The 23537-nt window shown below is 40.2% G+C and overlaps 1 protein-coding gene across 2 annotated transcripts in view; it reads right to left on the bottom strand.

Moving 5' to 3' along the window:
- The window catches only part of LOC137299481 (leucine-rich repeat and immunoglobulin-like domain-containing nogo receptor-interacting protein 2), a 128660-nt gene extending 108378 nt beyond the window's left edge, over window positions 1-20282 (bottom strand). For both annotated transcript variants that reach the window (XR_010957908.1, XM_067968251.1), the window contains exon 1: window positions 19747-20282. The gene's annotated coding sequence lies outside the window, so the exon portion shown is untranslated. The remainder of the gene's footprint in view (window positions 1-19746) is intronic.
- Between the last annotated feature and the right edge of the window lie 3255 nt (window positions 20283-23537).

Genomic DNA, 23537 nt, shown 5'->3' with positions numbered 1-23537 from the left:
CAGAGTTTGCAGGATTTCAGGGTTTCAAAGACTGACACATGTGCAACATTAAGTAGGTGTCAGTTTAGTTCACTTAGCATTCTTGCCTCTGAGTTAGAAGGTTGTAGTTTTAATCTAGGATTTGAGCTCAGAATATGGGTGGAATGCTGCATTGTCAGAGACGTTATTCTTCAGATGAGTTATTAAACTGAGGCCCTGCCTTCCTGTTTCGGTGAATGTTAAAGATCCTATGGTACTTTTCGAAGAAGAGCAGGGAGTTCTCCTGTTGTCATTGGCGGCCGTGCCTTCAGCTGCCTAGGCCTTAAGCTCTGAAATTTCCTCCCTAAGCCTCTCTGCCTCTGTCTCCTCCTTTAAGAGGCTCTTTAAAACCTCTTTGACCAAGCTTTTGGTCACCTGTCCTAATATCTCCTTATGTGGCTTGGTGTCAAATTTTGTTTTATAACACTCCTGTGAAGTGCCTTGGGCGTTTTACTTCATTAATGGCAATATATAAATGCAAGTTGTTGTTGTCATAGCAAGTATTCTTACCTTGAACCAAAACCACTAAAAAAAGAGATTAACTGCACAGGTATGATTGGCCGAATGGCCTCCTCCTGTGCTGTATCTACTACGATATTATGAACTGGTTGTTCACTTCACTGCTGTTTGTGGGATCTTACTGTGTACAAATTGGCTGTCACGCTTGCCTTTGTAACGGTGTCTTCGGTTTTTAACGTAATTCCTGTGAAGCACTTTAGCTGTTTCTCAGTGATGTGATTATACGCTATATAAATACAAGTCTTTCTATAAGTGGATTTCCAACATCAATGGCACTATCATTCTTTAATACAGGTATGAAACCATAACTTTAACACGTCAACTACTTCTCGAGTCCTTAATTTCTACTAAACTAAATACTTAAAAAACAGGCAATAGGATCAGTAAGAATCCATAGATATTTTCACAAAAGTCCTTATGCATAAATGATCTAAGGCTGTAACAGTTTGAGCAAAAACGAACAAAAGATACTTCTTTCTTCCATCACATAATTTCCACAAAAGTGGTTTTCTGTTATTTACTTTGCCTGATGATCGCAATATCAAACCACAGACCATTTTCATTTTTTAATAAATGTAAGATAACAGATACCTGGGCTGCAGCACATCGAGTTCAGATTACTTTGCAAACCATAAGAATGAAACTGCAGGTGGTCTAAACTAAAGTTTAGAAATGTGGAGGCAATTTTGAGTAGAGCTGCCAGTGTAAAATGGGCGCTATCGATTCAGCCGCTGTTATACATCTCTCTCCGATTTGAGAGAGATGTATAATAGGTGGCTGCATCGTATTGGCCATTTTACAGAATCAACCAAAGTCAAAATTACCCCTGTGGAGTGTCTGATGGTAGTGAGATCATAGTAGTGAGCAGCATAGTAGATCTGAACAGTGAGAAGCAACTGGCATAATTTAGCTGTCAAAACTAGGGGAGATCATGTAACTTATACTAGGACGTTATTAAGTACTTTTATGCTGCAGATACCGAGTTATTTAGAGGTTTGTGCGTATATATATTTTGTTGTACTTTTGATTTTGTCTCAAAAATTGTACAGCATCCCTCAAAGGACTTCATCATTGGAGGAAATAACATTTCTAAGCCACGTAAAGAATTGGAAAAAGCAGGCTATACTTGTATATCACATTGAGTGTGAAATATAAATCATGAAGGTAATATATTAGGTTATGGAAGGCTGCAGGGTAGGATGAATAGCAACAGGAAAAAAAAGATGTCAGTAGCTTAGTTTCGACATTGTTAATAAGAACTCTGCTACCACCAAAAGCTGATCAAGCAACTAAGCGAAGTTCACTAGAACTCTTGAGCATAGTATTTAATTCAGTAGACATCAGCGACAGCGGAGTAGATTTTTGGGGTGCGTAAAAAGTGGGCAGGGTGCGGGGCATGAGGAGTTGAGGAAACTGTCGTGGAGGCTGCATCCCAGAGCATTGTTTAGGTGGATAGTGACTTTAAAATGTTGATTAGCCCATTTTTGTGAAATGTAATTTTTCTAGAAGTTGACTGGTCAACTTAAATGATCAGAAAGAAGAATCATTTCCGTTGGTCGGTGAGTCTGTAACGAGACGGCATGAATTTAACATCATCACCAGAAGAACAAAGAGAGGGGTTAAGAGAATTTTTATTTACACAGTGGGTTGTTAGGACATGGAGTCCTTCCAGAAACAATGGTGGAAACAGAATCCATAATAGCTCTTAAAAGGAGTGTGGATTAATATTTGAAAAAGAAAATAAATAAAGGATATGGGGGAAGGTCAACGGGATTAGGGCTAGATGGATTGCTCTTTCAGAGAGACAGCACAGGCAGAATGGGCCAAATGGCCAAACTGTCTGCTGTAAAATTCCATGATTCTTTTCAGTGAATCATAAGCCTACTGAACTAATCAGAAACATCAGCAATTAGTCTACATTGAACCAAATGGAAAGCTTGGATATGAGCCTAGACTAATTTAGACAAAAAATATTATGGATGTTGATTTATGATTCCAATAATGTCCTGAACCCTCGAGCCTCTATTTATTTTTTTGTAAGTTTGAAGCTGGGCCTGGCTTGCTTCCATTTCGCCCAAACCCACTCCTCTACGACCTTAATGTCAGCATCCCTGAAAACAAAATCATATCTCCCCAGCTCTGGACTTGATTTCAATGTGGAATGACAGCTGTAACTGAAGCATTGATGTGCTGTGTAGATGAACTTCCGAAGCTGAAATATTCAATACACCTACAGTCAGAGCTGACCTTTCACTTGAACATCTCTGCAACAAAACATAGTCATGGGAAATAAAAATCTATCAGTGTTACCTTTCAATTTGTTTATGCTGTTCAATATATTTAGATTCGTAATGAATTTGTAACAGTGCCGAGAGGATATCTGAAGCTTAATCTATCATTGGTGAAGATGATCCTTTTCTAATTTGATCTTGCTGGAGGCCTCTGGTGTGAGGAAAGTAATTCATAGACAATGGTCTTGAGCCTAGCAGCAATCAGTAATGGTTAAAAATGTGAGTGGCAACTCTAATTTAAACATATTACAAATTAAATCTTATCTATGAGATAAAATATATTTTTTAAGTTTAAAAAAGGTCAGTATTACGTCTGTAAACCCTTTACAAAAAAGATGCAATGTGTAAACTTACAGGGAATCTGATTGTTTCAACAAAGGGACTGTGCAATGCATTTTTATCACTTAAATGTGATTTTCTTCTCTGTAGAAAGTGCTGAGATGCAACAAAAGCAGCCAGATAATAAAATGCCTCTTAAGGGCTTGTTGACTGATGTTAGTGTCAAGAAAGTGATTGTTGAGAATTTTCCACAGGAACAGAATTTTCAACATGGAAATAATTCGAGGAGGCTGATCCTCTCATCGACTGAGACGTGCCATTAATTTGTGAACAAAGGTTAAGCTGCAAGTCTCAGTGGCTTTTGTCAGTTTCAGTGCAAGACTATTGTGTTGACTGCCACCACTGACAGTCTTCAGCTATCATCTCACCCGTTAGCAGCCCTCAACACCCTATTATCATGACATTGTTCATCCTGGCTCAGCAAAAGCCCAAAGTCAACATACATCCCTAATGTCAGACCACGCATGCTCAGTGTGAGATCGTCCACCCCCCAGTGTGAGATCGTCCACCCCCACAATGTGAGATCGTCCACCCCCCCAATGTGAGATCGTCCACACCCCCCAGTGTGAGATCGTCCAGCTCCCAGTGTGAGATCGTCCAGCCCCCAATGTGAGATCGTCCACCCCCCCAATGTGAGATCGTCCACCCCCCAATGTGAGATCGTCCAGCCCCCAGTGTGAGATCGTCCAGCCCCCAGTGTGAGATCGTCCACCCCTAACGTCTGACCATTCACCCCAATGTCGGACCATTCTGCATGTAGGCTGTGGCCTACTTTTACTTGTAAATTTTAAAATAATCAGTTTCTAGGTCAGGCATTTTTTTTTATACTGCTGATCCTGATATTTTTAACCAAGCAGTGGACCAGCTGTGAGAAAGCATTTAACAATTAAAGACAAACTGAGCTAGAATGTAGGATTTTGAAGGGATATGAAAAACAATTTAAAGCAGTGTAATGTTGTAACTACTAGCATCAAAATAACATTGCAAAAAAAGCCATGGTGATGCAGCATATCAGAACACACAGAGATGGAATTAGATTTGGATTCTGTTATTGATACTCCAACCCAGTTACCAGTCTGAGTAATGAGTTCTGTCAGTTCAGTGTTGAAGGATAAATAGCATTCTTCTCCATCACCTCAATCTTATATGATCCCTACCAGCAATGTTACAGAGGAATTTGTTGCTCATTGAATGAGTTTATAGTTGATTACCAGATCCCCCAGTGAGAGGTGATGTCGATAAATAATAAATTAAGTAAAAAGGGCAAGGGGTAAAATAAAGGCTCAAATTTTCAGCCCCGGATTCCCCCCTCCTCACTCTACCTCAAGGCTGGATGGGAATGTCCCCTCGTGCCTCATTCGCATAGCTCAGCTCTGCACCCCACCCCACCCCCCCACTCCGGCCCCAAGGAAGGCCCAGAAATCATGGGGCAACATAAGAGCGGTGGAGACCTGGCAAAACAGATGTCCAGACCTTTACTCCAGGGAAACGTGTGCTCCCCAGGGATAGGGTTCAGGAAACTGTCCTTTATCCTCTTTTTTTGTTGATGGACCAAGAAACGGCACAAGCTCTGTGGTCCCATTCACCCAACATTTAAAGGACAAAAAAAAAATCATGCAACACATATTATAAATTCAAACCCTTAAAAGGCTGTTTTTTAAAAAACTTCTCCAGTTATTGTGTAACGGTCAGTGTTCTGTTGTAAAATACACAGTGGCTTCATGATCCACAATAGAACTACACACACCATAACGACAGTCATGAAGAAGAAGGGAAAGAACAAGCTTTAAACATATTCATAACATAGTGGGCTGGAACATGCTGAGAAAATAATGACGTGCGAACAACTTGTGGCGAAGAAGAGCTATCCCGTGAATTGCGAATCGCCACAAGTTGCTGGACGACTTGCGCTGCTACGCCATTAGTTTCACGAAAATGGCATCTCGCATTAGCTCCCCGTGATTTTCATGAAGTTGCTGCATTTGCTTGTTAATTGCCCAGTAATAAATAGCATACATACCATTATAACGACACGATAATTGTTAATGACTGCCAATCAACCTCTCTGCGGATCAGAAAGGGAACAATTAAAAGTGTGGAGTTTCATTCCTTCAGGTTGTGAATTCTTGTTGGAGATTTTTAAAATGCCAAATTTAAAAAGTTTTTTTCTTACTTTTCCTTTCTGACTCTTTTTTCTTTCTCTTAATCCAATCTTTCTTTCCCTCTTTATTTCTCTTTCTGTACCTGATTTAACATTGAATTCACCCTCCTTCTCAGTCCTTCCTCTGTTTTTTCTCAATCCTTTAACAGGAGATACATTGTTGGTCCCGTCATTCACCAAGGTCCCAGATGACCCATTGCCCTCGCTGCGCTGTAATCAGCTTGCACTTCCAGCAATTTGCAGGGAAAACATTTTTGAGCTGAAGGATGCAGGATAAAGTCTAACTAACCGGGCACATTGTGAAATGCCCTGCTCCAGCAAAATCCGGCCCAGTATAATTTCCAGTTAAAAAGTTCCAAAATATTTAAGAAAACTAATTCCCGGAATTGTAATTTTTCTGAATAATTAATAAAAAATGACATTTTATCAGTACTATACTGACCACACGTAGAAACAACACAAATTGCTGATTATAAACATTAGCAAGATAAATTTACTCTAACTCTAACAGTATTGGACACCCACACCCTACCCTAACTCTAGCAATGCTGGACACCCACACCCTACCCTAACTCCAACAGTGTTGGACACCCACACCCTACCCTAACTCTAGCAATGCTGGACACCCACATCCTACCCTATCTTTAGCAATGCTGGACACCCACACCTTACCCTAACTCTAGCAATGCTGGACACCCACATCCTACCCTAACTCTAGCAGTGTTGAACACCCACATCCTACCCTAACTCTAGCAATGCTGGACACCCACATCCTACCCTATCTTTAGCAATGCTGGACACCCACACCTTACTCTAACTCTAACAGTATTGGACACCCACACCCTACCCTAACTCTAGCAATGCTGGACACCCACACCCTACCCTAACTCCAACAGTGTTGGACACCCACACCCTACCCTAACTCTAGCAATGCTGGACACCCACACCCTACCCTAACTCCAACAGTGTTGGACACCCACACCCTACCCTAACTCTAGCAATGCTGGACACCCACATCCTACCCTATCTTTAGCAATGCTGGACACCCACATCCTACCCTAACTCTAGCAGTGTTGAACACCCACATCCTACCCTAACTCTAGCAGTGTTGAACACCCACATCCTACCCTAACTCTAGCAGTGTTGAACACCCACACCCTACCCTATCTCTAGCAATGCTGGTCACACCCTATCTGCGCAACACTGTCTGCAATTTAGTTGAGGTCAAGGGATGAATGGAGTATTTTGGTGCGGAAAAGTGGAGGGCGGCAATAGTGGAACTTCTGCAACAAATAGGATTTAAATTGGCGGTAACAAGATTGTTGTAATAAAAATATTTTTAAATATTCTGCTAAATCTCACTCTAATTTAGAGCTGGTGAAGCAGCAATTGCAGCTGATTGAAATTTCATTGTTCTCTGTTAGGTTTCGCGCAAATGCAGTGGTTGCTAGTCTAAAACCAGAGCAGGGAACAAGGCCTGAGGTCTTCATAATTAGGAGCGGTGTCTTCTTCGGTTGAACTATGCAAACTTTTGCCCTTTCCAAATATTTCAGAACTATTATAATATAATTATCGCTCTTTAATAAATAAATTCTTATTTCCCTGAATTCAAGATTACTTTGGCTTCTGCAGGATTTGGATTTTCAAATCTGGTTAAATCTTAGTCATAAATTCTAGTCAATAGCCAATATTACTCTTGGCCACCCTCATCTAATCTTAAACAGGAAGGGGTATTTGTAAAAGGCCCCACATTATTTTCAGTTTTATTTAGGCCAGTTTATGTTTAATAAATAATCTGAGTGCTCACAAAGTCTGGTTAGAATGAGAATATCCAGACTAAGACCTTCGTTCAACTATCTTTCTATTGCTATATTCATGAATATGTTTTCTGAATACATTTTCAAAGTATGAGCTCTGTAGATTTATTTCTATGAGATGTACCTTTGTTCGCCTGAATATAATAAAAATCATGAGTATTAAATGAATCGCTTAGTCATCTGAACACATTGATGAATGTATTTTTATAAGCTACAGAACTGACGAGAGCTCACTCTGGGGTAACTTTCCAGCCTCAGTGAGGAGGCTCACCTGTGGGCAGCGAGCGCAGGGCGAGTGCTCCACACCAATCTCCGGACATGAGCTGCCGGCAGCTGAGACTCCACGCACGAGCGCAAAGTCAGAAAATGATCCCTTCTGTGAACACAGGAGGAGAATTTGATAGAATGTAATCTGACCACCTTGGGGATTACACCACAACACACTGCTGTCATTAGAGTTGTGCTTGGACACCACAGTTGGAGAGGTCACAGAATACTGGTCCGGAAATTGCGTTGAGCGGGGAACAAACATCGCCCGCCGCTCGTTAGTTACAAACCCACTCATAAACTAATCGCGGGCTTTTGGGCGGCAACTCGCTTCAATGGGGAGCTGAGAAAAGTGCAGCGTCCTTCCCCGGACTTCTGTGAGCTGTGACAGCAGTGAAAGAATATCTCTCTCCTCTCAACCAATCAGCTTGAAGCATCCTTGACAAGCCGTGCAGAGTCAGAACCAGGAAGTGAGAGTTGCAACAATAAATTCAATGTAAAATCAGTTAGAGAAAGCGAAATAAAGAGAGGGTAAGAAATATCGAATTAAAAGAGATAATAATAGAGACAAAGAAAAAGTAAAAAAAAGTAAACATTTTATTTTATAAAGGTCCAACAACAATTAAAATCACAAGTAATGAGACTCCACATTTTTAAAAGTTAATTTTTCATGCCAGAGAGGTTGTTTGGCAGTCATTAAGACTTACCACGCCGTTAAAAGTTAGTTTAGACCTAAAAAACCCAGCGTTCCTTTTTTATGGAGTGATTAGCTCGTTTCTAGCTAGGCAGGAGAGCAAGTTCGGGCTGTTCCGTTCGATGCTCGCTGGAACTTGCTCTTCCATTTGCCCTGAAATACTGGTGAGCCCTGTTAGCATCGCTGTTATTTTATGAGCAATTTCCGGGCTATTAGCTTTCTACCATGAGAGCCATTCGAAATGAGCGTATACATCATCAAGAGGGTTTGACAATATTTTTCAAACGAATTGTAGCTTAGCTCTATCACAGCAAAACCTGTAGCATCCTAGTCATCTGAAATGTAAAATGTGTTTAATTAATCTGCATGCACGCACGCACGCATATACACACACTCTTCCACCCTACCATTTTGTGTCCTGCTGTTTCATTCCTTCTTTATCCTACAGGTGACTACAATCTGGAACGTGGACTCCTCACTTCTGCTGTCAGTGCCACAATCAACTGACCAACAAATGCTCTGCAGGGAGAGGCTGGTCGTTGCTCTTAGTATTTCCTCTCTGCTGAGATAGAATGCTGTGCTCCCATGATGTGCTCCATCTAACAATGAGTCTTTTCTTTGATGTGTAGTGCCATATGTGCATTGGAGCCTGGTGCTCTAATCTGGGATCAGTACTCAAACCATGTCAGTGGATTATCAGATGCAAATTGATTTTTATCTCTGATGCTTTGTGCGTTCATAAGTCAGTCTGTGATTTTGCATATTTTTGGCATCACAGCCCAGAACCCTTTTCTTTGCCGAGGTAGTGCAGAGTTGTTAATACTGTTTGGCATGGAAAATAAACAATGGGCCAAAGAAGTGGCTGTAGTGGATGAAAACCTATGGACTTGACTCTGTAGGCTTTGTTGCCTCTGAGTTGAAACATGCAGATGTTTTTAGTTGATTGCTCTATGTGTTTTGTGGGATTTACACTGACAATCGTACAACAAGGGTAATGTTCAACTTTGGCAGGGGCAAAAAATTGGCAGTTTTGGCTCGGGCGCCCTTTTACCATTGACTACATTGGACTGGCATATCAGGAAGGGTGTATAATGGGTGGCTGATCAGATACCGCCCATTTTACGCACCTGCTGAAAGTTACCCCCAGTGACTCTGAGCAGATTTCAGTTCTGTTTACCGGTATAAATGGGTATAAGCTTTCTCTGATCCGGTACCGAGCAAGCAGGCAGTGGCCAGTTAATGCCACTTTCCAACCACCTGGTACACAATTTGCAGAATTGATCAGAGTCAGTTCTCAGCTTTTCTGTTCAATTTTGCTGATTTCCTTGCCGGGGTGGTGGGGGGGTGGGTTTACCTTCACTTCACTGAGACATAGCTGGACAAAAAGACCAAATTATATTAGAAGTTAGTTTCAGAGGACCTCATCACTACAGACTAACCACAATAGCCACCAAATGTCCGCTTGCATGCTAAAGGCAAGGAATCAACTATTCAATATAGGAGGAACATAGGAGCATAGGAACAGGAGTAGGCCATTCAGCCCCTTGAGCCCGCTCCGCCATTTGATAAGATTATGGCTGATCCATGATCTAACTCCAAATACCTGCCTTTGGCCCATTTCCCTTAATACCTTTGGTTGGAAAAAAGCTATCTATCTCAGATTTAAATTTAGCAATTGAGTAGCATCAATATCCGTTAGTGGAAGAGAGTTCCAAACTTCTACCACCCTTTGTGTGTAGAAGTGTTTTCTAATCTCACTCCTGAAAGGTCTGGCTCTAATTTTTAGACTGTGCCCTCTAGTCCTAGAATCCCCAACCAGCGGAAATAGTTTCTCTCTATCCACCCTATCTGTTCCCCTTAATATCTTATAAACTTCGATCAGATCACTCCTTAACCTTCTAAACTCTAGAGAATACAATTATATATCTATATAACTAAATGCCTGATGTAAGGCATGGACAAAATATCCTAATTTTAATTTTCTACATGTTTTGTCACCTTCAGATCTCTAACTACTTGCACCTCCCCACCTCCTTCATTTCCTCCAGCTCTATATCTGTGCACACACTCTCTGATTCTCCAAAAGGGCCTACTTGTTGTTTTCCAATGCACCATCTGTGGCCGTCCATTCAGCCACTTTGCCCCTACCGTCTGGAACTCAGCCTCTCCACCTTGTCACTTCCTTTCCTGTCTTTAAAAAGCTCCTTAAAACGCTTCTGTTTGAGTGTGCTATTTTCTCAAGCTACACAAAAATAAAATATCCAACACAATAAACACATGCAATTCATTAATTCAGGAAAAAAGAACACAGTCTTACACACTAATATGGCACCAGCAACTTTCTCCCCCTTCCATAAACATTAAACCAGCCAGTTAATTCCTCATAATGTAAAGGCCCAAAGTAATGGCCCCAACATATCTGGGAGGTAACAGGCTATATATGCCAATTGCATAGTTGGGGCTTCTGCCCAGAAGCCAACTCACGACCGAGGCTCCTGCAGATAGCCAAAGACACACATTACTTGCCCGCTTGCTCGAAAATTCAAGACATGCAGGTAGCTGTTGACTACAGCCAACCTTAATTTTGTAAACATAGTTCTTAATTTCATTCTCCCTTATTAAGGACTTTCTCTTTGGCTGGAATACTCATTCTCCACCCAAGATGTATACGAGCTTTTTTTCCCTGACAGACAGATCTTTATCGGGTTCAATGGGTTTGGCATACATTTGTGTTTTTGTTTGGTAATATGTCTCCAACTGAATGTCTGTGGCAATTTCTGTTAGAAGTTCTAACCCTGCAACCTAAAAATTACATTGATGCAGAAAATATAAGGCAGTCGAGTGAGGCAATAAGATGGTGGAGTGGGGAGGAAAGCCTGGGTCCTTTATATTTCCAAGTGGAAACAGATATTGGCCTGGAAATTGCTTATAAAATAATGGCGATGCTAACAGGGGTCACCATTATTTCAGGGCAAATGGAAGAGCAAGTGCCAGTGAGCAGACATGCGAGGTCAAACATGGAAATCCGGGAATTGCTCTACCATTTGCCCAGCTCCTCTGAAAGCTGCACGGGAAGGACAGCTCGCCGGCTGCATGAATGGAACAATGCAAACTTGCTGCACTGCCCAGCTGGAAACCTACTGATCTCTCCATAAAAAAGGTATGCCAGGTTTTGTCGGTCTAAACTAACTTAACTGCGTGGTAAGTCTTAATAGCTGTCAAACAACCTCTCTGGCACTGAAAATTAACTTTTAAAAATGTGGAGTCTCATTACTTTTGATTTTAATTTTTGTTGGACATTTATAAAAAAATTTAAAACTTTTTTAAAGAACTTTTTCTGTCTGTCTTTTAATTCGATATTTCTTACCCTCTCTTTATTTCAGTTTTTCTAACTGATTTTACATTGAATTTACTGTTGTAGTTTTCACTTCCTGGTTCTGACTCTGTCAAGGATGCTTCAAGCTGATTGGCTGAGGGGACAGAGTGATCCTTTCCCCACTCTCACAGCTCACGGAAGCCTGGGGAAGGGGCTGCTTTTTCTCAGCTCCCCATTGAAGCAAGTTGATGCCCAGAATAGTTTGTGGGAGAATTTATATCTGACGAGTGGTGGGCGACGTTTGCTTGTCGCTCAGTGCAATTTCCGGGCCGTTGTTGCAATGTTTATCATTTTTGACAAATTAATCTTTTACAATTACTTTTGCAATCAATTCTTAAAACTGATTTTCATTCGGCCAGCAGAATCTTTTCAGACGTCGGAGGGTTTAATAGGGGAGAAATGAGGTCCGCATCCTGAGGGAGTTCTACATTCACTTTACTGGTGTTGTTGTGAGAAACACACGTTGAGTTCATGGGGAAGGATGTTAGTTTCTTTTACTCTATGATGATATATTCTGTACTGCAGTCTGATTGTTACAACACAACATGGGGTCGATTTTAATCTGCCAAAATAGGCGTTAACGGGGCAGTAACAGCCTAAAAAAAGGGGGCGGTTGACTTCCGACCTGTTAACGCCAACGAATGGCCCACTACCACTTTCAGAGGGGCCTATCAATGGGCGGAAAAAGCACCTGCCTGTTCAGGCAGAAGGCCCCTTTCAATATGCAAATCGGGATGTACATAGGATCCTGATTCCTATTTTAGCATAGAACTGGTCGGAGCCTCTCACTGCTCTTAGAGCCAAAGAGGCCCTGGAAAGGTAAGTTTTAAGTTATTTTTGTGGGGCCAGGAGGAGCAGGAATGCTCCATTAGGGCCCCACAAATATAATTTAGGCTTCTGCCGGCCTTGGCTCCCCTCCCCAGTAATCGCAACACATCACCCCCCTCTTGGACTTATCATATTGCCCGCTCAGTGGCCTCTGGGCCACTCAATATTGGGCCGGCCTGAATCTGGCGAACTGCAGCCGCCAAATGGGCACCCTGCTGCAGCTCACCGGTTCCATTTAAATGAGGCAGGGGCTCAAAATGTCTCCGTCCTCTTAGTCTCCGGCATGGATGGGCTGCCAGTGCGCTCTGCCAGTCATCCTGCCCAAAAGTTTAAAACCACCCCCAGATCTTCTAACTCATCGTGAGCAATGCCACAGGAGATCCACCAGACACAGTTACTTTTTTCCCCCCTTCGTGTTTTTGCAGCTGATCTCCCAGAGCTCTTTAAAAAAAAGGTTCCCTTAGTTTGCATTAGGTGTAGTGAGCGCATGATGTGTCATGTTCAAAGTAGGTCCCCATGGTGTTAATCGGAATTTTTGTGGACTACATTAAGATATGCCACTGAGCAGCTGTGAGCAGATGGTTAAATATCTGCAAACAATCCCTTCTGACAGATGTTTAAAAAGGCAGTGACCCTGATCCAAGGTGAAGGACAGGCCTGTAGTTCAAGCAGCCTTTGCCGAACCTATATTCAAAAAGGGCTAACCTGGTATTACAGGGGCAAATAAAATTTGGCTCCCCTTACCCCATCCCAATTTCTGTATTCCCTGAGGAAATACAAAATGGCAAAACTGCAATGCAAATGATGCCCAAACTTCGGAATGGTTCTGGCCTCACGCTATTGGTGCCAGGTGGGCGGTGCAATCGCCTGCCTGATATGGGCGAATGTTGAAAATCGCCCTCCAACGTGCCTTGGGCTGTGTCGGGTCATGTGACCTGAATCTGCATGGTTGAAGAATTATTCTGAACATATTGCTGAAAGATAGTTTTCAAAAGTAGATGGTGTTAATTTAATGTGGAAGTGATGTGATGCACTTTGGGAGGAACAACATGGAGAGGTAGTATAATCTAAATGGTACTATTTTGTGGGGGGTGCAAGAGCAGAGGGACCTGGGGGTGCATATTCACAAATCTTTGAAGGTGGCAGGGCAAATTGATAAGACGGTTAAGAAAGCGGACGGGATACTTGGCTTTGTAAATAGGGGCATTGAATAGAAAAATAAGGAAGTCATGCTAAATCTTTACAAATCACTGGTTAGGCCTCAACTGGAGCATTGTGTACAATTCTGGCCACCACACTTTAGGAAGGATGTCAAGGCCTTGGAGAGGGTACAGAGGAGGTTTACCAGGATGATATCAGGCAGAGGGGTTTCAGTTATGTGGAGAGATTGGAGAAGCTGGGATTGTTCTCCTTAGAGCAGAAGATTAAGAGGAGACCTAATAGAGGTATTCAAAATTATGAGGGGTTTTGATAGAGCAAGTAGGGAAAAATTGTTTCCTCTGACAAGTAGATTGGTAATCAGAGGTCATAGGTTTAAAATAATTGGCAAAAGAACTAGAGGGGAAATGAGGAGAAATTTTTTCACATCGTGGGTTAAGACCTGGAACGCACGGGTGGTGGAATCAGATTCCATAGGAACTTTCAAAAGGCAACTGGACATGTACTTGAAGAGGAGTAATTTGCAGGGTTGTGGGGAAAAAGCTGGGGTGTGGGATTAAATTGGACTGCTCTTTCAATGAGCTGGCACAGGCACAATGGGCCAAATGGCCTCCTTCTGTGCCGAAAGATTCTATGATTCTACTGAAATTCCAATAAATGAATTAGTGATCTGACAAATAGGTGAGAAATCAATTTTAAATTTCCAAGTCCTAAAGTGTACAGCTCCTTTCTTTAGGAACAATGGAAAAATGGTGTTATAGCAAAACTACAGCTGGGATCACAAGGATATCATAAACATCCATTCACATATGGAAAGCCTGAGATATGAGACATGAGTGATAATATCTTTAAAGATGACAGTAGGACAACTCTTTTCAGGCATCCTGATCCATGGCCAACCATGCAAAAATTATGGAAGTGGGAAACCAATCCACATAAGAGAGAATCTGCAGCTTTGCTGTCCGATGGTGTACAATCAGCACACACAATGGTTTAACAAATTAAAACCCACCCTCTGCTGAAACTTGCTCCAGACGGCAACGTTGTTGATCTCGGCAAAGGTGGGAGATGAGTAACAAATTAGAGAGAAAGGAAAAAAACTGCTGTCTGTGGGCATCTAATCTAATTAGGACTAAAGCAGGAACTGGATTGATAGAGCCAATAAATGAAGGCAGATTAGATAACTTTCTTAGTCAGAGCGAGGCCTTTGGTAGGAAACATACAAATGAAGAGTAAAAATAATATAAAAGTACATAAAGAATACAATTGCTACAACCAAGGGTAGCTTTCATTCAGTGATCATGATCCATAATTTTTCCAAGGAGTTATTGGTAATTGCACATGCATGCTACTAAAACAGGATTATAATACGATACTTACAAGTACCTTTAAGAAACGGAGCAACTGATACACTCAGACATTGACCAAGCATGATTGAAAATATCTATTTATTACATATTAAATTCTGTAATAGAAAATAAGAAAATCTTGCTGTGAAGACTGTAGTCTGTTCATTCAAAAAATTCATGTAGAAATAAACCAGATTATTGGTTGACAATCGGCCTCGTCTCACTAGGTGCTTCAGTCCACCTTCCAAAAAAATAGGGGAATGCATATGTTGGTGTGCATAAGACCATAGTATCCAACACACAGAATGAGGCATCATATGATTCGATGATTTAAGCTCCCAACTCCATCCATCACCCTGACAGCTTGCTCATGCTGTACTCAGCAATGCATAACCTCTATCCCATTTGACCCTGAGCTGAGCTTCAAACCCTACCTAACTATCACCAAGATTGCCTATTTCTACCTCTACAACATTACTTGCCCCTGGCCATAGTTTATCTCCACTGTATCCACACTGTTGTCACTTCTGGACTCAATTGCTTCAACATTTTCCTTGTCGTTCTCCTGAGTTCTGCCTTTACGAAATGCAATTTGTTTGAAAATCAGCCATTTGCATCCTATCTGGCACTAAGTCCAACTTTTTCACTTATTCATTGGCTCCCCAGCCCGAATGCAATGATTTCAAAAGCCTTCTCCTTTTTCTATAATCCCTGTTTGGCTACGCCTCACCCTATTTGTGAAACTGTGCTCCTGCACTCGGTATCCGTTTTTCCGACTCTGGCCTCCTTTTTTATCTCCCCCCTGTTGATTCCATCTTCAGTCACAGAACTTTTAGCTGTCATTCTGGATAGCTCTCCCTTAACCGATCTGCCTTGCCACTTCTCTATCTTTTTAAAAATCCTTCTGTAAACTTACCTCTTTTATTTTGCCTTCAGTCACTACCCATAATCTTTCTCCCACCATTTCTTAGTATTTATTGATTATTTTTGCCATTATAAAGAATTAAGGGATGTTTTATTACATTAAAGGTGCTATTTAAGTGCAAGTATGCCAGATCCATCCTGTCACAAAGGAAAATGACTACTTCCTCAATAGTTGTGTTATGTTCTATTGCAGTATTCTGCCTGCTCACTCTGCTGCATCCCTAGGTTTAAATGTACATTGTAGCTGCACTAAATGTGGGAACTCGAAGGCATAGAAATCTTGCACAAGGTATGTTAATTGGCAAAGAGCAACAGGAGTGTAAGGAACACCAGTAAGAATGATCCCAAGTGTAATGGAGATGAGCTATTCGGAAAGATTAAGGCAGGTTAAGCTCTACAATCTAGAGAGAAGATTAAGAGGGATCTCATCGAGGAATATAAAGTATTAAATTGTACGGCAAAAAATTAATCCAAAAGGTAAGTGGGATCAGTAGGACAAAGGATTATTGAAAAGTAAATTTTAAATCAAAAGAAAATAAAAAAATATTTTCTTAAAGGGCGATTAATGTTTGAAATAATCGACCAGGTAAGATTGTAGAGTCAAAGACATTGAACCCAGTCAAAATGTCATTTGTTGCTGGGCTGTGAGCTTGAACATTGGAGGGATAACGTTTCAATGGGCTTAATGACCTTTTCTTATGTTCTTATGGAACAATGTCAGGGGAATCCAACTCTGCCACAGTTTGCACACTGGAAGTGGGGCTCAATTTTGCATGAATACGTTTTTTTGGAACAAACGGATTTCTGTTTACATTGAGACAACAACTCAGTTTGTCTGAAAAATACGATTCAAACATAAAATAAAGGATGGACTCTTTCCTGCTGATAGCATTTGTTTGAGCACTTCAGGGCAGTGATTATGAATCTACTAAACTTGGCACAGAATTTAATATTTATATGGGTTCATTAGTGCAGTAGCATATAAGATGAAATTACGATTCATGGACACAAGTGCACATTTGGGGCCAATGCATTGGTTTATGCCTCTGAAGAGGAAAATTATGCTTAATGCTATCTAAAAGTAGATGAATTTAAAACTGCATTTGGGTTCATTCTGACGGATGCAATCATTATTTAATTAAAAAATGTAATGTATCTATAGCTCAACTATGTATTTAATTTTCATTGTAGTATCCTCTGATTAATATTTTCAAATTAAACAGACCACATTTTTGATATTATTTTCAAATCTCCCTTTCAAACATAAAAAATGTATTATGACAGAAGATGACTTCAGAACACTATATGCTTACAGAATGTCTGCAAGTGTGATAAGTGAAATTTTGCCATCGCTTGCTCTTTTTTGTAATATGTTCTGAGTGGTTGTGGGCAATTAAAATCACTTTTACGTTTGTGTACCTTTTTGTAGCTAAAGAAGAACTCAAAAATAAGTACAGCAGAAAAATTAACATAGAGGAGGCATCTCCTGGAAAGATCAATCCATTATTTAATGAAGGAGAGGGCGTTCTGGATAAAACCCCCTGAATTTAGACCTCATCAGTAACATTAAGCATTGTTGCAGAGATATTTAGCAAAGAAGGAAATATATAAATTAGTATAATCTTTTTCTTTTAAGTCTAGGATTTTTGGTCCTCACTAGAATACTCTACCCTCTAATCTGATAGGTCAGTCTATTTATTGGATAGCTGTAGATAAGCTGTATTCAATCCTGCTCCCTGTTAAGCTTTGAAAGATATTAAATATTTGTATTGATTTTGCTCAAAATCTTGTATTTTATACTTCCAGGCATGAAGGAAGCACATAAGGAACTATAAGATAGATATTATTTACACTTGTATCTAGAGTTGAAATAAATACTTGGATAAAGCAGAAAGTTTAATATGGCTCATGCGTTTAGTTTGTGTAATAGAGGTCAAGTAAATGTAAATTTTCACATATATATATCATTTGGTTTCCTAAAAAAAATGCCTATTGTTCTATTCAGGGTGCTTATTCAATATCTGTCGTGTTTTCCTGGTCTCAATGAAATGACTTCTGTGGCATTTGAAAGCTGTTTGAGAGAGAGAGATAAGCGCCAATATATTAAGAAAGTAATAAAATAACTGCAAAAAGACAAGGTAGAATATCCTACTGGAAAAGGAGAGCTTCATAATTGAAAGCAGAAATGTCTTCTCCACATGATACAAGCTACCTGCTTCAAAACAGAAGCTTAAATAGAATGCTCTTCTTTTCAACATAAATCAATGGAATTTTCTTACAACTGTTTAATCCAGTCTATTTACATGACAGTCTTCCAAATCAATATTTCCACTGTTACGGTATATATATCAATATTTCCGGTGTTACGCCATTGTATTAGCGCTCAAAAAAAATGTAAAGATTGACAAAAAGAAAATACTAAGTGCTTTCACGTGACATCAAAATATATTAAAAAGGATGCTATTTGGTTCTGGTGATATCAGCAGTGAATTCTTCATACTTTACTGGTCTTTGCCAACACCTTAGCAACATTCTTAAAACCTCTACATATGGCAACTTTCATCTAAACATTTTATTTTGTAGAATTTTGTAGAGAATTCGCAAAAAATGACATATTTCACAGAAAAATGTTTTAAATATCCAATACAAATTCATCAATATTTATATGAATATCTAGTTACACCGTGCAATGGTATGAATCTAATTGGTGTTAGTAAGTTGAACTCCTATAACTAGTATCATTAAAACTAAAATAATTCCAATTCATCATCTTCCTGATGTGAGGTACATCTTGCTGTTTTACATTTTGAGATTGTTTGGATTCCTCTGTTGAGCTACATTGACTAAAAGTACTAGGTGAGCAATCTATGACAGTCCTCAAAGCAGTGTGTCAGCAGATGTATTCAACGTCCAAACATGCAGTGCAGCTATGCAAGACAAACAATATCACACACAGTCATCAATCCTGGTATATGTCACTTAAAAAATACTGGCAAAAACTATTTGGCTTCATTAATAGCTTGCAGTTGAACTCAAATATTTTATATGTAATTAATTTAATTCACGAAAACTGTGACAGAAATTAAATTTGAACCTTTAAGTCAAAATTAACAATCCAAACACGTAAAATATGTTGGACTATCAATTTTATTTAACTTACAGAAAATAGTTAAAAACATAACTTTATAAAGGGACAGGAGAACCATAAGGAAATGTTAGCAATTTTTAGATCCAAAACATGTAATACAACAATTAATACAATTTTATATCTTTCTGATTAATGAACACAATATTATGATTTGATAGATCAATAAAGTACAGCTGAAGGTATTCAATAATTTTTACTTCAAATCAAAATGTTTGGAGAGACCAATCAAAAGCAATAATTATAATTTAATAAAGGGCTTCAGTATTACAGCACAAAATCTACACGTAAAACAAGTATTAATCTTTTGTGAAACTGCAGTATGGTTTTAAAAAATCACTCTTTCTGAAAGATACTAGGACAACCTTTTCTTAAAATAAGGAAGTTCTTTGTCTTCCTGTTGGAAGGTAATTGGTTGCACTGGGTATCTGGGTTTGATTTCTAATTCAGGATGACTGAAGATTGCAACACTTAACCACAATCTGAACAATTCTAGTTTCAGATAGATTGCTGAATAGCAGCCTTGTCGAATAATAACAGCAATGTGTAGAACACCAATGGGCTGCAGATTTTGCTCTTGTAATATTCTGGAAGTGACAGGATTGTGGAATTCTACAACTTTCTACACACTGTCCAGTTTTTCTCTGTTGACATTTGGCAGTGATATCACTCTAGTACAGCACATTGAATGTGCAGCATTAAAATTACACAGCTGAAAGACATGTTTTCACCTACTTGTCTGCATGCCTGTTTATCTAGAAGGATACACTGGGAAACAGAAACAGCTAGAATCGTTAACACTATATTGGAAGTGAATAGAAATGGTGAAGCAATATTAATCAAAGCAACATATTACTTACCCAGGTTTATATTTATCCCCACATTCCATACCATAACCGTAGAGTAGCTTAGTAGCAGCTGCAGCTTTGGTCTAAGCTGTTGACCGGAAGCACAGATTGTGAAAGACTTGTGGTAAGACACTGAACAAAATGAAATCTGAATAGAATGCCTGTAAGATACTTTTCATGCTTTTCTACAGTCCAGCCAGCTCACAGTGCCTTGTGCTATTTTGGGAATGCAGATATATTTCGCTCATTCCTCTTTCCTTTGGGGACAGCTTAGAGAAGAGCTTGTGGCCCAGAATCAACCTTCACTTCATCTGCTGTTAGCGATCTGCTTCAAGCCAGAACTTCAATGTTAAAAGCTCTGTGGCAAGCATAGGTCTGTCAGAGGTGCTTATAGAACTATTTGTCACTCATTGCAGGCAAATGTCCCTGCCCTTGCAATTAATACCACAACAGAAAAAGTCATTCTGTATATTAAGATCCACAAGCCTTTAGGGATTTGCTTTAATGGTCTGCTGTTATAATTTGCGAGAGATCTTCGCAGGGCAGCCGCAGTAAATGACAAAGACAGCTCTAGTTTCCTCTGTGTCACATACGCTGTCTGTGCTGGCTTGTTTGGTATCCTTCCTCTGCTGTAAAAATTCCTGGTCCTCTGCCAAAGTTATTCCACGGACAGCGAATGAGCAGTGAGCAGAACAGACAGACACATAGCTGCTGGTAATTTGAACAAAGACACTGCATTTAGCTGGAAGATGCTGTTTTGTTTTTAATCATTTTTGCTTTTCTAAAGAGTTGAGTTGGTTTAATTGATTACCAGATGTAGGACTAGGACAAAATATATTTATATCTTTTATATTTTGTCCTTTGTGTGAGAAATATTTTGAAGTCTGTTATGCCCATAATTAGCCTCCAAGAACCGAACAGAAAGGTCTCCTGTTACAAGTCTGCACAATTGTTCTAATGTTCTCTCATAGTACCAACAACTGCAATCAAAACATAATACACAATCATTTATCTAAATACATGATTTGAATACATACTCCTTTTTTTGCATTGAATGTTACCACAGATATATACTACAAACTTTGTTTGAAATTTGTACAGTAAAATAATTCCATTAGTTAACCATATAATAATTACTAGTTGACCTCCTGTGGTGTTGCTCACAGACTAAAATAAATTCTCAATTCTCTCCTTCCCTTTTTCTCTTCAGGATATCTCCCATTCTCTCTGTGACTCTCTTAGACACTTTCTCTTTCCATATGATTTTCTCCCTCTCGATGCATTTCATAAACTTTTTCTTCCTTTCTCTTCATTTCCTTCAGCATCTCTATCTCCTTTCCTTTTTTGTCTCTCCTTTTCTTCCAGTACTTCTATCATTCTGTTCTTTTCTGCTCATCTCCTACACAGGTCTGAAGTCACACATGAGGTTCCAACCTTCAAATTGCCATAATATTATTATTTGTAACTGGGTATGACAAAGGGAACAAGGGGCAAGCCCTGGGGCTGGAAGGAGTTTGAGCAGGGGGCACAGATCAGGAGCAAGAGGCTGGGCAATGGAAGGGAGGAGGTGATGACAGCCTGGGTCGGGATGTGCTTCTGCTATGGTCTGGATAGTCTTCTTGTTGTTGCACTGTGGCCTGGTGGGAAGAGGTCAGTAGTCAAAGGCTAATTGGGGAAAGGCATGGTAAGGCTGGGAACTAGATGGGGAAAAGACAGAGCTAATGGTGAGAAACTAGAGACTTGGGCCGGCAGGGATAGATCAAGACAGGAAGCAGGTAAAGAATGGCTCCAAACCGAGACTGGCTAGGCAGGAGAAAGGAATTTGACCACGTTAACAATGTAATTAATAAATTGATAATACATTAATGTCATGGAGTTACCATAGATCCACTGTTACATAGTTTCTAGGAGCGCCATGTTGTCATGGCATTAGAATACGAAGGGATAGAATCAGGCGCAGGGAACGATCCCTGTGCCAGAACACAATTGAAATTGGACCTCGAGCCTCATTTAAATTAGTCTGGCGAGCTGTGGACTGCCGCAGCGCGTCTCCAGGTAGCTCGCTCGTGAAGCGGACATCAATATCGGGCGGCTGCAACACTGGCAGCGGCTCTCGAGTAGGTCCCGGGTGGTGGAGTTGGAGTGGTCTAAGTGGGGGTGGACGGCGATTGCAAACATTTTTTTTATAACTTACCTTTTGCTGGTGGCTGCGGAGGCCGCTGAAGAAATCTGAATGTGGCAGGCCCGATTTCTGCCCCGCTCATTGCTGACTAATTTTGAAAATTGGTAGTTTAATGGGCGTAAGGCCCCTAATTTACATATTCAAGGGGCCGAATGCTTGTTTTAGGTGTCTGCCTTGTGTCCATTTTACGTCTGAAAAGCAGCCACAATGCATACCAATTTCTACCCCCAAGTTTCTTAAAGGCATGAAGAATCTTCAGAATGCAAAGAAACTTCATTATATTATCTATAAATCTTTTATCAAACTTATATCTATCACACTTCAAAGTATCACATTTGAAAATGTTACACATGAAAGTATTACACATGCAAAGGCTATATCATACATGTACCTGAACATGAATATCATGTTCACAGAAAAGCAACAAATCACAGTTGAACAGGGAGGGAAACTACCAATGAACAATTAACATGCAGATACAAAAACTACTAATCATCAAACATCTACCAGTAAAACAACTAGGAAGCAAAACAACGGGAACCAATTAAACCATTTGAAATATTTTTTGAAAATGCTTTCCGCTGTCATCTTGTTTAGTCAGTAACCTGAGAATTTAGTGCTAAAGATAATGGGGGGAAATTTCCCTGCCATAAATTCAGCATGGATTGGTGAGAAATAGTGGAAACGGCCATTTAAACTGTTTCTCCAGAGTTTCTGCTAATCTTCCATGGAGGTTATAGTGGGTGATCGGGAGAATCCCTATGGAGATCGGGACAATCCCTGTGGAAATTCCAGGCGAAGATGTCTACCATAGGGAACACATTAAAGATTACATAATTCACAACAACAATCATTATACTCGGCTGCGTTTTCTACGTTTGAAATCTCGGTAAGAATATTTTCAGCCAGAGACCTGCCACTTTTTCCACAACAGTCACAGGACTTCCCTTAATGAACTGTCAACTGGGTAGCACACTACACTCCTTTGAGAACTATAGCTCCCATATCACAATGAACAACATCACGTTTTGGATTGTGGGACGGAGTGCATAACACACCAGGGTTTTTCTTGTGATTGACAGCAAGACTGGCCATTTACAGAGCTCTTGCTGCTTGTAAGCTTTGCTTCTTCCCTGCCTTGCCTGGTGATGGAAAAGTACTGACAACACTAACACCCAGGGAAGTCATTATTAGAATCAGAGTAAAGCATGAACTTTTGCACCATATCTGTGATAAGTTTTCCAGGACAAAATGTAACTTACTACATACAAGTGCTTGTAATATAACAGCACAAACATGTTATATGGTACACAAAACCAATCTTGCCTTTCTCGCCGACTCTAACCCAGACTCATCCTAGCTCCTGATGTTAGCCTGATGAATGCTTTTGCTCTTGGTTTCAGCTCCATCCTCAAACACAGGAATACTTCCACATACCTCAGGCCCTGGACACTGCTGCTTTTGCTTCCAGTTTCCAAAGAGCAGGAAAAAAAGCTTGCTCCATCACTGGTTCAACGCAAGCTTTGTGTCCTGTTTCATCCCTACTCCTGGTCCCAATTCTGACTACTCTGTTCCCTTGGCCAATGTTGAACTTCCCTACTGACTGCTCTGCTCCCTTTCC

The sequence above is a fragment of the Heptranchias perlo genome, chromosome 29, assembly GCF_035084215.1.
Source record: "Heptranchias perlo isolate sHepPer1 chromosome 29, sHepPer1.hap1, whole genome shotgun sequence".
Lineage (NCBI taxonomy): Eukaryota > Metazoa > Chordata > Chondrichthyes > Hexanchiformes > Hexanchidae > Heptranchias > Heptranchias perlo.
The sequence above is the reverse complement of the archived record's forward strand: the minus strand, read 5'-3'. Positions and strand labels throughout refer to the sequence as shown.